General features: G+C 36.1%; 1 long non-coding RNA gene across 5 annotated transcripts in view; it reads right to left on the bottom strand.

Annotated features, from left to right (window-relative positions):
* Positions 1-16,424, bottom strand: part of LOC140641283 (uncharacterized) — a 46,295-nt gene that overhangs the window by 28,710 nt on the left and 1,161 nt on the right. For 3 of the 5 annotated variants that reach the window (XR_012037833.1, XR_012037835.1, XR_012037834.1), the window contains exons 1-4: positions 16,330-16,414; positions 14,879-14,979; positions 11,954-12,049; positions 10,339-10,412 (exon numbers count right to left, since the gene is read on the bottom strand). This is a non-coding gene — a long non-coding RNA (uncharacterized lncRNA). Of the gene's footprint in view, positions 1-712; positions 1,057-10,338; positions 10,413-11,953; positions 12,050-14,878; positions 14,980-16,329; positions 16,415-16,424 lie in introns of those variants that run through there. The other 2 variants (XR_012037836.1, XR_012037837.1) reach the window with 2 other exon arrangements.

Below are 16,424 nucleotides of genomic sequence, written 5' to 3'. Positions count from 1 at the left end.
CATGAACATCCCCCTGTAACTCAGAAAACAGATAGGTAGAAAATCAATATAACATTGATTTCCAGTCAAGAAACTAATAACTGTCAAATTGTCAAAAGAGATGCATAGTCAGCTAAAATAATCTTTCTAAATCCCTTTAGAGTGAGGTCTGCAGGCTTCCCCAAGTCTGAGCCAAATAGTTTCTACCTCTGGAGTGTCGGGCCTACAGACATCAGAAAACTGCATGAAACTCTTGGCTCTATACTGGGGACTTCTGAGAAGATAGGAAAATCATAGTTGCATTCCTTTGTATAAGAAGTAAAGGAATTCTTGTGAATGGAAATACCATATCACCATTAAGTTATAACCAGGATGTTTATTATTAGGAATATTTGGTAGAAAAATGTCTTCTGAATAATTTACTTATATCCTTCCCTCATAGTTTGTATGCAGGTTTCACTTCATTTCTGAGTGTTTTTAGAACCTTTGGGCAGGCATTTAATGCAAACTGCAACTTGTATCAAAAACCATAACCACCAACCAATTTGCTAACCCTGAACCAAAGATAGATGATCAGTCAATCAATATTTTCTTTGAGATAGAGGTTAAATGAAAGGGTTTGTTTTGATATTTTCTTTCTTTTTTTGAAATTCTAATGAATAGGTTTGAAATGAAACACACATTTGATCAAACATTTTTTTTTGATCAAGAACATCAAAAATATTCTCAGAAATAAACTGAACAAAAGATAGAGATTTTTAATTCCAAAGTTTGCAATCAAAGGGAGAGATTGGGATCATGCTTAGGCTGTCAGAAAGATACATCATAGTAGTAGTAGAGATGTGGGGAAGACTAATAAATTTTTTGTTGCCATGGCTCATTTCTTGCCAGTGTCCCAACCTGACTTCAGGAAGTTGATTATCTGTAACTTGGATGGACTCCTACACTCTCCTAATGCTGTCTTGACTATAGAGTTCTTGAAATGGCTAGGAAGCTGTTAGCCAATGAAATCACTGTTCCATGTATTCCTTTTAGCTCCTGAAGCTTATAAAGCAGATTAGACACAGCTCCAATTTTCTGAAAAATAGAGGAAAAAAATGTCTAATTTTCAGAAGGTATTGTAGAAAAGCTCTCCCTCTTATGCTTGCATTATTTAAAATAATTACTGCAACACCTGCACTTAGCTTTCTCTAAAGAGACTTGGATTTTTTTGTACTAGGCAAAAATAAACCCCAGGTCCACTTTGTATGCTGAAATTTGCAGGGAAACGAGACTCTCAATTCAGCCTGACATTTCCATTAGTGTTTAAATGAGTGATAGTCAAGCAACTCACATTAGAGCTCTCCAGTCTCAACTAAATGTGACAGGAAATTACTCTTGGTACTTTTGGGGACAATTGTTCCCTACCCCTTACCCCATCGCTATATACTAAAAGTCCCACTGTCATCACGTATGTTGATTTTGGTTCAATTTGTGCCAGAGAGAAAAATTTTCATTTTGAAATAACAAGAATGACTGACATCAACTGAGTGCTTTCTGTATGCCTGTTACTATGGCAAGTCCTGTATATATTAACTTACTTAATCTTCAATAGAACTTCATGAGGGAGATGATATCACCCCCATTTCACACAGGGAGAAAGTAGAGGCATGTTTTACATTCCTTGAGTATGTATGCTCTGTGAGAGCTGAGTTGTTTTGTTCCCTGCTATTTTCTTTCAACATCTAAAACAATGCCTTGCTCATAGTAGATGCTCAATAAGTATTATAGAATAAATAGATGAATGAATGAATAAATGCATAAACAACCCCAAGGTCACATAGCCAACAGGGTCCCACACTTACCCGAGGTCACATGGCTCTAACTAGGACCCAGATACAGCTGTCTGACCCAATACCTGTGGCCCTTGCAGCCTCAGCGCATGGTTTCAGGCAATGCAGCTGTCCTGTGACCTTGCTTAGTTCAGAAGAAGAAAATGTGGCTACCTTCTCATTGACATATGATTTTTGGAATCACCAGCCAAAGCAGGACCAGATTTAAGTCCTTAGGGCTGTCATTGCTACTTGTTTGGGTGTTATATGAATAGCCTGGCGACCAAAAGAGGTAATACAACATAATGTGGTAGAATGAGATAGAATTCAACATCTCAATGTTGCAGTTCCATCATCTATAAAATAGAAATAGGTATATTTTCCTTATATAGGTATTGCAAGGATTCGATGAAAAAAGCATAGGCAAAATATCTAGCACCAATATCCTGTGCATAGCAGGCATTCAAGAATAGCTGACTTTTGTCTTCTCCTTTCGAATGTGAGACTGTGCCACCCATTTTTTTAAGTAGGCAATAAAATTCCTTGTTCTCTCTCTCTTTTTTTTTCCCATGGAAAATGTGAAGGGGAAACCCTGGACAAGGACAGTCCCTTTAGGATATAGAGGAGCAAGTGTACTCAATTTGTCCTGACTGTTCTCCTGCAGGTATGAGTGTTCCCTTCCAGATATTTCAGCACGTGTGTAAAATACTCTAAGATAATTCTGGCATCTGTGTGTGTGGAAAAAAGGCCAAGCTGACTGGGGGTTGTGGATGCTGGATTAGAGCCTAATTAAATAGGTTATGAAACTCTGTAGGTTATACGCAAAGGCCCTCCCTGTTTTTGAGGTTAAGGAAGGCAGCCTTTTCAGAATGTTTATTAAGAGGAGGAGGGATTATAATCAAACATCACAAAGGATTTGAATTGTAAGAACCTGGATTTAAATATACATATATATTGATGGAGCTAAAACTACTTATCTGGAAATATACCTTACCAGAAACAAAGGAGCTGCTCCCTAAATTTAATGGAAATGCCTGTGAACTATTTCCTGGAATACAACATGGGATTCTGTGTGGGACTGAAGAGGAAAGGAGAGGAATGTGTGCAACAGAACAAAGTGGGAGTTCTTTGAATACTGGGATCACCCGTGTTGCCTTGCCCTGGGCCAGTCACCCCAGCTGAGCCCTGTAGCAGGAGCTAGTTTTGAAAGTGATTTCGAAGACATTAATTTGGAAGAAGAGAAGACAAAGGATGCACGTTCAAATGAGCAGGGGTCCTGAAAGCCTTGCTCAAGGGGCTGCTGCTTCGGCTCAGACTGTGGCTCTGAGCTTTCAGGGTGTTGCAGTCCCAATTCAGAAAAAGAATGTTCTGTACTGAACAGGACACTAAGCCAGAACCAAAGCACCGTTCCCCAGACCAAGCAACAAGCTTGGTTTCCTCCACTGTGGTCACCCAGAGGCTTAGCACCATGGCTGGATCTCAGCAAACTGGCTTGAAGATTCTAACAACTAAAAGAAGGCCTGTAGTGCAATGTTTTCCCCTTGAGATGAGGGTTATTAAAGCCAGATTTAGGAATGGGATTTAGGAAAGGGAAAGATAAAGTAAACACGAAGTCCCATTTGTCTCCTGTCTCCTTGCAGAGCTACGTCACAGAGCTGCCGTGTGAGGAGGGTTGTCCACTGTGTTTGTATCTCATTTCCATGGCTACTTCACGTGTCTTCCTTTTGCCTGCCATCTTCTTTTATTCTTGTCTTTATTTACTTCAACCCCTCCCCCACTTTCTGGCTGTTTCAATTTGCAGTCTTCTCTTTTCTAATACGTTCATGCAAGCTTTTCCAAGCTTGATAGGTTTAATGATTGATATCTCCTTTCCACCTCTCCCAGAGGGTTAAATGCAAGGGATTTTCTAGAGCTAATTTAAAAGAATATTTCTCTAAAAACCTTTTAGAAATTGGAATCCCTTTTGAGATAATTTGATACAGATTGGGATGTGGCAAAAGGAGGGCCTCTGCATCCCAACACTGGAGATCTGGTAGATCCTAAGCAGGGTGAGCTAAGTTTGTCTTCAGTTAGCACCCTGATAACCCTAGAGAATATTGAAGTATAATTTAGATGTGTCTGAACATGTTTTCTGTGAGAACATTAGCTGAGTAAATCATCAACCCTGTACCTTCACAATATGATTATCAAGTTTATTTTTTTTATTATCGAGTTTAATAAGAACTTGAAAGATCTTCTTATTCATGTCCCAGCCCAGAGTGCCTAAATCAAACTTTAAATTATTCATGCATAGTTAAAACAAAGCATTTGGCATTCTCCTATTAGGGAGCCCTCTTCTCCTACTATAACATATTTAGGCAAGTGACAACGTTGCAAAATCATTAATATAGTTGACAAAATACATATGTCAGTAGACACTAGACGAAATACATATCTATTAGACAACAATATGTCTAATACTACTTATTTTATTGGCTGAGTAACTGTCTTTGGGGATTATACCTTTTTCTCTTTCCCAGTAATCCTGTTCACTTCTTTTCTCTACCCATCCTGGCTTGTTCATTTGTTCCACAGATGCTGACTGCTTACATGCACATAGTGCTCTGTGCTGAGGATTAGTAAATCAGTAGTAAGCAGGCAGACATGGCTCACTTTGATATGTTGCCTCATGTGCTTTGTTTCTAACTCACCTCTCACAGACTTCAAAGAAAAGAAAGCTCATTCTTTGACTTGACTATCAAGACTAAGGAAGTAATGGTGTATATACGCAGCGGAATACTACTCAACTATCAAAAAAATAAAATTTTGCCATTTGCAACAGCATGGATGGAACTAGAGGGCATAATGCAAAGTGAAATAAATCAGAGAAAGGCAATTATCATTTGATATCACTTATGTGTGGAATTTAAGAAACAAAACAAAGGATCATAGGGGAAGAGGGAAAAATAAAACAGGATGAAATCAGAGAGGGAGACAAACCATACGCGACAAATCATAGACCAACTGAGGGTTTCTTGGAGGGGTGGTGGGTGAGGGAATGAGGTAACTGGGTGATGGACAATAAGGAGGGCATGTGATGTCATAGCCCTGAGTGTTATATAAGACTGATGAATCACTGACCTCTACCTCTTAAACCAATAATACAGTATGTTAATTAATTGAATTTAAATAAGAAAAATAAATAAAATAGTAAAAACAAAAATAAAACTTTCAAATAAATCAATGCTAGTCTTCCAAATTTGATGAATCTTATTTAGAGAATGAAACAGTTTGACTTATCAGAATATACTTTGAAATTAATAATTGATCAAGCTTCGTAAAGTATCTACAAAAAAGGTGTGAATTGCTGATTATGAGAAGATATATCACAAGTAAAACCCAGATGCAATCTTTGGGGAATGTATGGCATATACATATATATTTTTTCACTTTTTTCTACTTTTGAGTTAGTTTTATTTTTAAAGTTTTTTTTTAAGAGACATAATTTACATACAATAAAATGGATAGATTTTAAGTTTTCAGTGGGATGAATTTTGATAAATTCATACAATACCTACCTCTATTAAGATACAAAACATTTTCATCATTCCAGAAGGTTACTTTCCCCCACTGAGTCAATCCCCTGCTTTTCTTCAATCCCAGGAACCACCTCTGTTCCAAAACCCTCACTATAGATTAGATTTGTCTGTTCTTCAACTTGGTATAAATGGAATCAGGTAGGATGTACTTTTTGGTTTCTGAGGTTTTTTCCCTTACATATTAAGTTTTTCAGATTAAACCATATTATTGAGTATATCAATACTTGGTTCCTTTTTGAAATTCTTGGTAATATTCTATTGTTTGGATGTATCACGGTTGGTTTACCCATTCAATTATTGATGGATATTTGTATTTTTTTAAATTATTATAGTAATGCTTCTTATTACACAAGTCTCTTTGTGGACTTTTTTTTTTCATTTCTTTCAGGTAAAGATGTAGAATGGAACTTCTGGGTCATAGAACAGTTTTACATTTAACTTTGTAAGAAACTGCCAGCTTTTCGAAATACTTTTACTATTTCACATTACCATTAGCAATGTATAAGAATTGTAGTTGCTCCACCTCTTACCAATAATTTTTATGTCATTCTTTTTATGGTTGGTTTTATGAACAATTATATATTATGACATAAGTCCTAAGTTAGAAATATTTATGTGAATATTTTCTCCCAGTCCACAGTTTTTTCTCCTCTGTGTTCTTCTGGATCTGTTGCTGTGTGCTATTTATTTCTATGTTTCACCCTCAATTATTTTGGATTTTTGACATAGAATAGTTAAGAATTCAATTTTTCTTTTTAAGAGATTGCTATAGTATCTCTCCTCTGAAGAAATAAACATAAGCTGCCTTGTTAATAATATGGAGGAAAGGCCAGCCAGTATAAAGCAATTAGGAGTTAAAATTTCAAATATTTTCTTATCACACAAGATCAGAAAATATTTTTTATAAGAGCATGGAAAGACCTAAACACAGTTGTAGGCAGAGAACAAGAAAAGAGTAATGAGAAAGACTTGAGAGAGGTGCAAGAGAGGGGAATGACTGATGAAGCCAGGTGGATGAAGAAGTGGAAAGAGATAATCAAAGAGGCAGAGATGGGATTCACTTAGGAAAGATAACCTGGCACTTTACCAGACAGAATTGTAGGAAAGGGAAAGATGAAAATAAAGAAATATGACAAGATAGAGAAGGGAATTTGTATGATGTCCTGTCAAATGGCTTTGATCTAAGTGAAGTACAGGGTAAGTCTTTCTAGAGACTGAGAAAAGCATAGTTGGACTAGGAGCTAGAAGACAATGTATTGGTGTGGGAAGTCTGAAAGAGATGAGGGAGTGGACTGTCACTCAGAAATTAAGGGTAGTGATTTAAAAGGCGACCCACGGATTCACTGGCCAGAATATCTGTAATAGCTCTTTTCAGATGAGGAAGGGAAAAGGGGTTAGTATAGATGTGGGCATTTAAAAAGGTCGACAAAGTAGTAGGACAAGATGGTGAGGAATATCAGCTGTTGAAAAAACCAACACTGAAATGTCATACAGAAAGTTTGCCTCTATCCCAAGGAAGGAGGAGTTTATAGAGGAAATCACTGAAGAATATAGAGTTCCTGAGAGCAAATGTATTAAGTGATATTAGAATTAGTTTGATTGTGAGCATCCATATGTTTTGAAGCCCTATTTCGTTTTTTTTTTTTTTATGGGAATTTTCATTTAAGTATGGCTGATTCATCCTTTATTATGGCATTGTGGACATTCTATTTTTCGTGTGAGGTATCAAAAATCTATCAAGAAAAGGATAAAAAGAATTGCACACCATGACCAAATGGTACTTATCTCAGGTTTATAAGGTTGGTTCAATATTCAGAAAAATCAATTAATGTAATCTATTTCATCAACAGACTAAAAAAAGAAAAATCACATAATCATATTAACAGAAAAAATATTTGACAGATCCAACACTTATCATGATAAAAAGCTCTCAGTAAACTAGGAATAGAAGGCAAGTTTATCAGCCTGATAAAGACTATCTACAAAAAACCTACAGCTAACATCAACTTAAGTGATAAGAACCAAAGCTTTGCCAATAAGATCAAGTACAAGGCAAGTATGTCTCTTATCATCACTCCTTTTCAACTTGTGTTGGAAGTTATAGCTAATGCAATAATACAAGAAAAAGAAAGGTATACAGACTGGGAAGGAAGACATAAAATTGTCTTTGTAGAAAACATGATTGTCTATGTAGGAAATCTAAAAGAAATGACAAAAAAATTATTAAAACTCAAGTGATTATAGTGAGGTTGCAGGATATAAGGTTAATATAAAAATTCAATTGCAAATCCTATATACCAGCAACAAAAAACTGGAACTTGAAGTTATAATCGCAATACCATTTATATTAGCACCCCCCAAAATGAAATATTTGGGGAAAAATCTAACAAAACACGTACAAGATTTATATTAGGAAAACTATAAAACTTTGATGTATGAAATTAAAAGAACTAAATAAATGGAGAGATATTCCATGTTTATGTATAGAAAGACTTAATATTGTCAAGATATCAGTTCTTTTCAACTTGATCTATAGATTTAAAGCAATCTTAATCAAAATCCTAGGAAGTCACTTTATAGATACTGGCAAACTGATACTAAAGTTTATGTAGAAAAGCAAAAGGTCCATAACAACTAACACAACTTGAAACTAGAGGACTGATATACTACTTGATTTTAAGACTTAGCATAGGGGCATCTGGGTAGCTCAGTTGGTTAAGCATCTGATTCTGGATTTTGGCTCAGGCCATGATCTCAGGGTCATAGGATTGAGTTCACATTGGGCTCTGCACTCACCGTGGAGTCTGTTTATCTCTCTCCCACTGGTCATCCCCTCTTCTATTCTCTCTTCCCTTCCCCCCCTAAAATAAATAAATAAATAAATAAATAAAATATATTTTTTTAAAACAGACAATATAAAGCAGTAATCAAGCCAGTGTGGTATTGGTCGAAGAATAGACAAATAGATCAGTGGAATAGAATGGAGAGGTCAGAAATATACTCTTATAATATAATCAACTGATCTTTAACAATGGAGTAAAGGCAATATATGGAAGCAAAGATAATTTCTTCAAATGATCCTAGAACAACTGGATATCCATATGCAAAGAAGTGGATCTAGACACAGACCTTACACATTTCAAACAAAACTCAAAATGGATCATAGATCCTAAATGTAAGATATAAAACTATAAAACTCTTGGAAGATAATATAGGAAAAGAAAACCCTAGATGATCTGGGGTATGGTAATGCTTTTTTAGATGCAATGCCAAAGACACTATCTGCAAAGGAAATAATTTATAATCCAGACTTCGTCAAATTTAAAATTTTTTGTTCCGCAAAAGATAATATCAAGAGAACTAGAATACAAACACTGGGAGAACACATTTGTAAAATATCCATCTGATAAGTGAGTTTTACCTAGAATATACAAAGAACTCTTAAAACACAGCAGTAAGAAAGTAAACAACCTGATTAAAAAATGGGCCAAAGACCTTAACAGACACTTCTCCAAAAAAGATATACAGATGGAAAATAAATATGAAAAGATGCTCCATATGATATATCATCAGGGAAATACAAATCAAAACAACAGTAACAACTACATACCTACTAAATAGCCAAAATCCAGAATACTGACAGCACCATAAATGCTGGTGAGAATATGGGTCACAGGGACTCTCACACATTGCTGGTGGAAATACAGAATGGTACAACCACTTTGAAAGACAGTTTGATGGTTTCTTAGAAAACTAAACATACTCTTACCATACAACCTAGCAATCAAGCTCTTTGGAATTTACTCAAAGAAGTTGAAAACATATGTTCATATATAACCTGCACATGGCTGTTTATAGCAGCTTTATTTATAATTGCCAAAGCTTGGAAGCAACCAAGATGTCATTCAGTAGGCAACCATATAAATATACTGTGGTATATCCTGAGAACAGAATATTTTTGGCTTTAAAAAGAAATGATCTATCAAGCCATGAAAAGACATGGAGGAAAGTTAAATGTACATTACTAAATGAAAGAAGCCAATATGAAGAAGCTATATACTATGATTACAAGTACATGATACACTGGTAAAGAGAAAATTACCCAGACAGTAAAAGATCAGTGACTGCTGGTGGGGAGAGGGGCAGGCAGAGATGACTCAAGTGGAACACAGAGGATTTTTAGAGCAGGAAAAATGATGGATACATGTCATTATACACCTGTCCAAACCCAGAGAATGTACAATACCAAGAGAAGACCCTAAAGTAAAGTCTGGACCTCTGGTGATTGTGATGTGTCAGGGTAAGTTCATTATTGGTTAAAAAATACATATTGTTCAGTGAATGATAATCTTGATAATGGTTGATAATGGGAGAAGCTATATATGTGTGGGGGCAAGAGGTAGAGGAAATCTCTACCTCCTTATCAATTTTGTTGTAAATCTATAACAACTGCAGAAAAATCAAGGCTTCAAAAATTTCAGTCAAGTGTGCCTGCGTGGAAATGATTCTTTCTTGCTGGTCATTTAGTTTCTTTCCTTTTGAACAGTTCTTTCTCACTGGTAATTCTGTTTTAATTTACATTTGGTGCTACTGAGCTTGCATATTAAGTTTATTTTTGCTTTGCAGCACAGCTCCATATGTCTTGTAGAAAATGAGATTCTAAAAATAAAGGGAGAACAAGAAAGAAAGAAAGCAAGACATATGGGATCTTTATGGGGCTCTAGGAGAAATAACATACCTCATAATGAGCCCCTCCCAGAAGGTTAAGGGTTCATTTATAAAGTTTCTATCTCTTTTACATTCATCATGTCTTAAGTAAAAATTTCTAACAGTCATTGAATTTCATCATCCGCTTCGGTTTCTAATTTTCTCTCAATCTTGCAATAAGTACATTCAATTATTCTGCCAAAACACAGTCTCTTGTGAAGATAAATTTAAGAATAAAAGTGACGGCAGGAAATTGAACTTACTTTAGCTCTGGCTTGGTCTGCAATAGAGCCTCCAATCTGATTTTCTTTTAGTACTAGTTGACTGTGCTTATTCACTACAAAAAATTAATAATATTTCTGAATCAGTGTTTGACATAGTAACAACCCAATAGATTCATTGACTAAATATTTCCAATCCTCATTCAATGATTATTGTCATATAAACCCAGATTTTCCATGCTATTTTCTGTTTTGCCTAGGAGAAGTGGCTTGTCATTTGTATCTAATTTTAGAATCTTAGAATCTTTCTGGAGCCTGGTATTATTATCTATCTGTTATCTATTATTACCCTTTTGGAGTCTATTATTATCTCTCCAGCTTTAATTATTCTTCCTTTAAATTGTTTCAGACCAGTGGGCAAGTCTCTTCATCTCAAGGAAGGACATGGTCTTGTGACTTAATCCAGGAACTCAGTAATTGCACTGTTTCAATGTAATAGTAGCGAGGAGAAATGGAAGGTATAAAAATCCCAGTTCTCAAAGTTACAAGCATCTAGTTGCGTAGGCAAGACATGTGTCTGAAAAAAACAGCTAACACATTAGGTTATTAAGTACCTAATGTTGGTATTTAAATATGTGTTGTTGAAACTTAAAAGGAAGAGAAATCACTGAGGGCTGGAGAACTCAGGAAAGATTTTATGAAAAAACATGGAGACTGGAGGATAAATGAGATTCCGAAGGAAGATGGAGGTAGGGTGGTAGTTCAGGTGGAATAATCATACAAGTGAGGGACAGAAAGGGAAAGGCATACGGGTACTTGTGAAATGATTTTTAGGACAGAGTAGCTAGAGAGTGAGATTTAAACTCAGAAATAGGAGATGAGATTAGAAACCTAAACTAGAATAAGCAGTGGTGGATCTTGAATACTATCAGTCCAGGGACTTTGGACTTTGTTGTGTGGGATGTTGGAGGCTATTTTTATAAGTAGAGAAAATTATCAATCCACTTTCTATATCATTCTCAGTGGGAAAAAATTACTGTTAACTTTTGTCTTCTGTGTGCTAAAATTTATATTTCCTGCAACCTAATTATTAAATTATGTTTATCTCTTCCTGGAATTAGAGGCATCTCTGAATCCATCTCCCATTCTTTTAAAGGTACATTCACCAAAATTGAGAGTCTCAACGAGACCTTATAGTTTTTGTTTTGCTGCTAGAGATGTTCATGTAAGAACATCTGACTCAACTGTCCATTATTAAGCTAACTCAACAAGTCAGTGGCTGTGCACCATGAACCACAGAATCTTAATGCATGGTATTTAGTTTTACTTTGTTATTATTTCTTCTATAGAAAGCTTTTGAAGATTTGGTAAACTATTGGAAAGGAACAGGTCAATTTTCTTTTGGTGCTGTAAAATCCTCCCAGATTGATGATGCTGGTGAAACTCAGATGGTGCAACTGAGAATTGCTTTGTCTCAGAAGAACAGAATTGTCTGAAAGTGGTTGTTCATGGGAAGGGGGGCAGGGAAACAACCACCTACACTTTTTTGGACCTGCTATCCTTCTGAGTGACTCAATGCTGGCAGTTGTAGAGGTAAGCAACCTCTTGGTGGTAGCTAGAGAAAACTTCCCTTTTATTTGACCAGCCCTATACTAACCAGGTCACTGCATCTTGTATTCATGGCTTCACAAAGCCCCGCTTTCATTCTCTTTGGAGACTGATCTCTCTTCAGGACCTTTGTTGCTGATGACCACTGTATGAAAGAAAAGAAATCTGATGTTGGCTGGGCCAGGACTGTGAAGTGGAAGCCCCTTCATCTCAAAAGCATTGCCCCTTGCTTCCACATCTCCTGGTTTCTCCTAAGCTTTAGATTCTGGAAAACTGTTAATTCTATTCTGTTTGATAGTGAAGATGTAACTCATTTATATAATCTTGTTGAATTGAATCTCAGTGGTTTAAAATGTGTTATATAGCAGCGGCAGTATATTTGAATAGCTTGTCCTTTGCTGCAGGGAAGACTGTTAATGTGCAAGCAGCCATCTTTTTTTGTGTATATAATTTACTTGTTTTTAGAATTTTAGACTTAACAGACTTAATAGGTCATTCGTTCTAGCCATCACATTTTATAAATGAAGAGATTAAGGTTGAGAGATAGCAACTAATATGGTAACTGACCAGCCATCATGATTTGCCCTAAGCTGCAATGTTTTTGGTGCTAAAACTGGGAAAGTCTGAGGCATGTGGGGATGAGCTGGTTATCCAGCAACCAGTTAACTAATTCAAAGTTTCATAGCAGTTGTTTATATGCTACAGAATAAAATCCATCTATTCTTACTTCTGGTATAGGGTTTTCCCCATGACAGCATAATGCAATAAAAATATTTCCTCATTAGTGAAAAACATATTAAGGTTCCAGAATACCGTAATGATCAGTTCAACTTTGTGTTCTAGGATATTTATGAAAGTTTTCTACCACTTCTAATTTGGGCCATCTCATCCTTAAGAACTCAAACATTTGCACATCAATTTTTAAACTAATTTAAATTTAATAAGGATAGTAGGCTATTTCTGTCTTTAGTGGATGTAGGGGGAAAAAAAATCAATGAAGTATAAGCCAAAGAAAGCATTTGTTCTGGAAATTCATCTAGGGCTGTAGTTATGGGATCTAAACTATACAAGGCTTAGAAAAAAGGCATAAGGCAATAGATAGGGATTCTTTATTAACAAAAATGAGGACAAACCCCAGCACAGTTATTAACAACTTTTCCAGCTCAAATTCTTAAAGCAGGGAAGTCAATTGGTAGATGCAGCTTTCAGATCAGCTCATTAATTTACAGGCACAAACTCCTGCAGTTCCTTTGGCCCCTTGAAATAAGGGTGAAATGCTTAAAAATGCATTAATAAAATGGTTGATAAAACTTCCTAACCTGTTTAAAGGCCTTCTTCTATTATTCCTTAACTATTGGTGACCAGTTAGATTTTTCTTAACCACCATTCTCATGCTACATGCTGCCTGGAGGCCAATTCAACTTCACTCATGATGTCAGTTACTACTTGTAACAGGGTGATTAGATGTATTATGTGCCTGCCACCACACCTTTCTCCTTTGTCCATGGCATGGCATACATGGCTGATTTCTCCTGGTGCTCATTTCTGATTTGGCTTCGCATAGTCCTTTCAAGCGTGTGTCTTCAGTCTAACACTACAGACTGCGCAGAATTGGCATCACATCTATTCTTAGACCCACAACTAGTTAATCTTGGACCTAGATTAAACCATATTTGTTTATCTATTGAAACCTCCTCCAAGCTGTATATCTGAATATTTGACAGTCCATCTCTGCCTGGATGACTTCAATTTCAACACGTCCAAACATGAAATCCTCATTTTTACCTGCAAACTTGCTTCTCCTTTCTCCTTTATACTTACCATCCCGTTAGTCATCAAAACCTATATTTTATTCATTTTTGAATCTTTTTTGACTCCCTCTCTACTTTCTATCCCTACTGCCACTGTTCTATTCAGGTTCCTGCAAAAGCCATTTGCTGGTATTTCTGACTTCATTTTCCTATCTTCTTTCCATATTGTTGTAAGAGAGATTTCTTTCCAAACTAAATCTGGGGATCGCTGGGTGGCTCAGCAGTTTAGTGCCTGCCTTGGGCTCAGGGTGTGGTCCTGGAGTCCCGGGATGGAGTCCCACATCGGGCTCACTGCATGGAGCCTGCTTCTCCCTGTGCTTCTCTATCTCTCTCAAATAAATCAATTTTTAAAAAACCCTGTAAATCTGACCATGTCATTCCTTTCCTTATGAATCCCTATAGTGACTCTCCCATGGCTTCAAAATACATTTCAAGGCTCTTAGTTTATAAGATCCTTGTCATTCATCTGTGCCTATTTTTCTAGTTCTCAGATATTGACATCTTACCCATTTTTATATTTGCTGGAGGTTTCACTAATTTTCCCTTCAAAAAGACAACACTGATTTGTTTCACTAATCAAGACTTTACTAATTTTTGGTATTCTGTTTTATAACTATCTTCTTGTATTGCTAATTTATTTGTATTTTTCCTCTAATAAGTTTCTTAATGTGAAACTTAGATAACTTATTTTCAATTTTAATGTTGTCATAACTGTTTTTCAGTCTCTGTTCTCCTGCATATTGCTTTGGCCACAACCTGTAGGTCAGTTCTCCTTGTCATTTAGCTCTGAGCTGTTTATATTTTTGGTTTTTACTTGGGATTTTCTCAGGACTTATTATAGTTACTTTTTTTTTTTTCCTTTTGTTGTTCATTTACTATGCATCAGGGTTAGAAAAATGTAGCTGAAATAGATTCTCCATTTTGAAATGTATCGAGTATTTGTGTATATGTGTATATATCACCTTAATACATGACCAATTTTTGAAAATATTCCATGGAACATAAAAAGAATATATGTTCTTTTACTATTAAGGATAGTGTTCTCTCTACATGTATTAAATGAAGCTCCTTCATTGTGATATTCAGATATTCTTTTAGAAAGGGTATTTTCAATGGTACCGTTTCTGAATAAGGATACAAGTACATGCTTCTCAAATATTTACCTGGTTCCTACCTTCCCATGAGAATTGGGCTGGGTATGGAATTCTAGGTTCAGTTGGCTTTCAGAATTGTGATGATATAGTTTCTTTGTTTTCCAGCAACCCTATTTTCAGACAAGTTCAGTGTTAATCTGAATCTGTTTTCTTATTGGTACACTCTGTCTCTTTGAGGTGACTCTTCATTAATGGTCTCTTTATTGTCTAGGTTCTGAAATTTGACCAGGTTGAGCCTTGTGTGTTTTGTTGTTGTTGTTTTAATTTGGAGCTTTTCATCTAAAGATCTTATAAGTACTTTGCTATTAATATTTTTATTCTTTCCTCCCCTTCATTCTTACTCTTCTGGGTTGGTTTTTAGGATTGCTGCTAACTGGATGACTCTTCTCTCAGATCTCTTCTTCCTCATGTTTCTTAGGTTTACTTTCACATTGTCCACCTCTATATCTTTCCACACTACATGGTAGGGGAATTACTTGTCTCTATCTTCTGCTGATTTTTGACTCTCCAGCTGTGTATGTTTTGCTATTTGGACCATCATATTTTGATCATATTTTCAGAGATCTCTATCCTTTTCACTGGAATCTATTCTTTCCTTTTGAACACAATATTCCTTCCCACCAACTTGAAGAAATTAATTATGTTTACTTGGCAGTTTAATTCCCTATGTTTATCTAATTTTATAGTTGAATTTGCTGTGACTCCATCATTTTCCCTGGGGTCTCTTCCTTCTGCCTGTTGATTTTGGAAATTTCTAATTTCTAAAAGAAATGTCTTTTCTTTTGGCCTTCCTCAAATATGTAGACATTCAGATTGTCTGTTCCCAGCTGTGGATGTGAATCCTTGCCAGAATTAAAATCACTGCTCCTGTAACACTGAAACAGATTCTGATTACAGGAGCCTGGCACCAGCAGTTTACATGGGCAGGTCGGGGAAGCATGTGTGGGACCATATTGCCAGGAGTCCTGGTCTGTCCAGTAACCACAGGCTGCCTGTAGCATTGCTCTGCTTCTCCAGCCTCAGCTACTCTGGAATTTCTTATGCCTCAACTTGAATCTGTAGACCAATCAAGAGTCTGTAGCTCTAAAAAGTAACCACTCCCTTTATGACGACAGGGATGTGGGTGGATACTGATGTAAATGTTTCGTCATTCTTAATTAGTCACCTCACCAACTGCCTTCATCCTGCTCTTTCCCCTAGTTCCCACTGTTGCTGCTCTTTGGATTATTTTGGGGCACAGTTGGGAAAACACACTGTATTTGACATTCTCTTGCTTCTCTATGAGATTGTGACTTCCTTAGTTCTCAGGTTTTGCTTTCAATTTGATCTGAATTGCTGAGTATCTTCAGAAATACAGTTGAGGTATCTCTTTCAAATTTACCACTCTAAGATTTCCTCTTTTGTATATATTTTCTGTCATTTTAATGGGATTTTTAAAAAAATGAGAGTAAATCTAGTACTTAGCCAACTTGAACTGGAAAGCCAACTCTTTGTTTAGGGCTTCAATATGTAGCCAGGATTTTCCATTATTTTATTGTTCCATTGATTCTGTTGA

The sequence above is a fragment of the Canis lupus genome, chromosome 10, assembly GCF_048164855.1.
Source record: "Canis lupus baileyi chromosome 10, mCanLup2.hap1, whole genome shotgun sequence".
Classification (NCBI taxonomy): Eukaryota; Metazoa; Chordata; class Mammalia; order Carnivora; family Canidae; genus Canis; species Canis lupus.
Note: the sequence above shows the minus strand (reverse complement) of the source record. Positions and strands in the feature narration are given on the sequence as shown.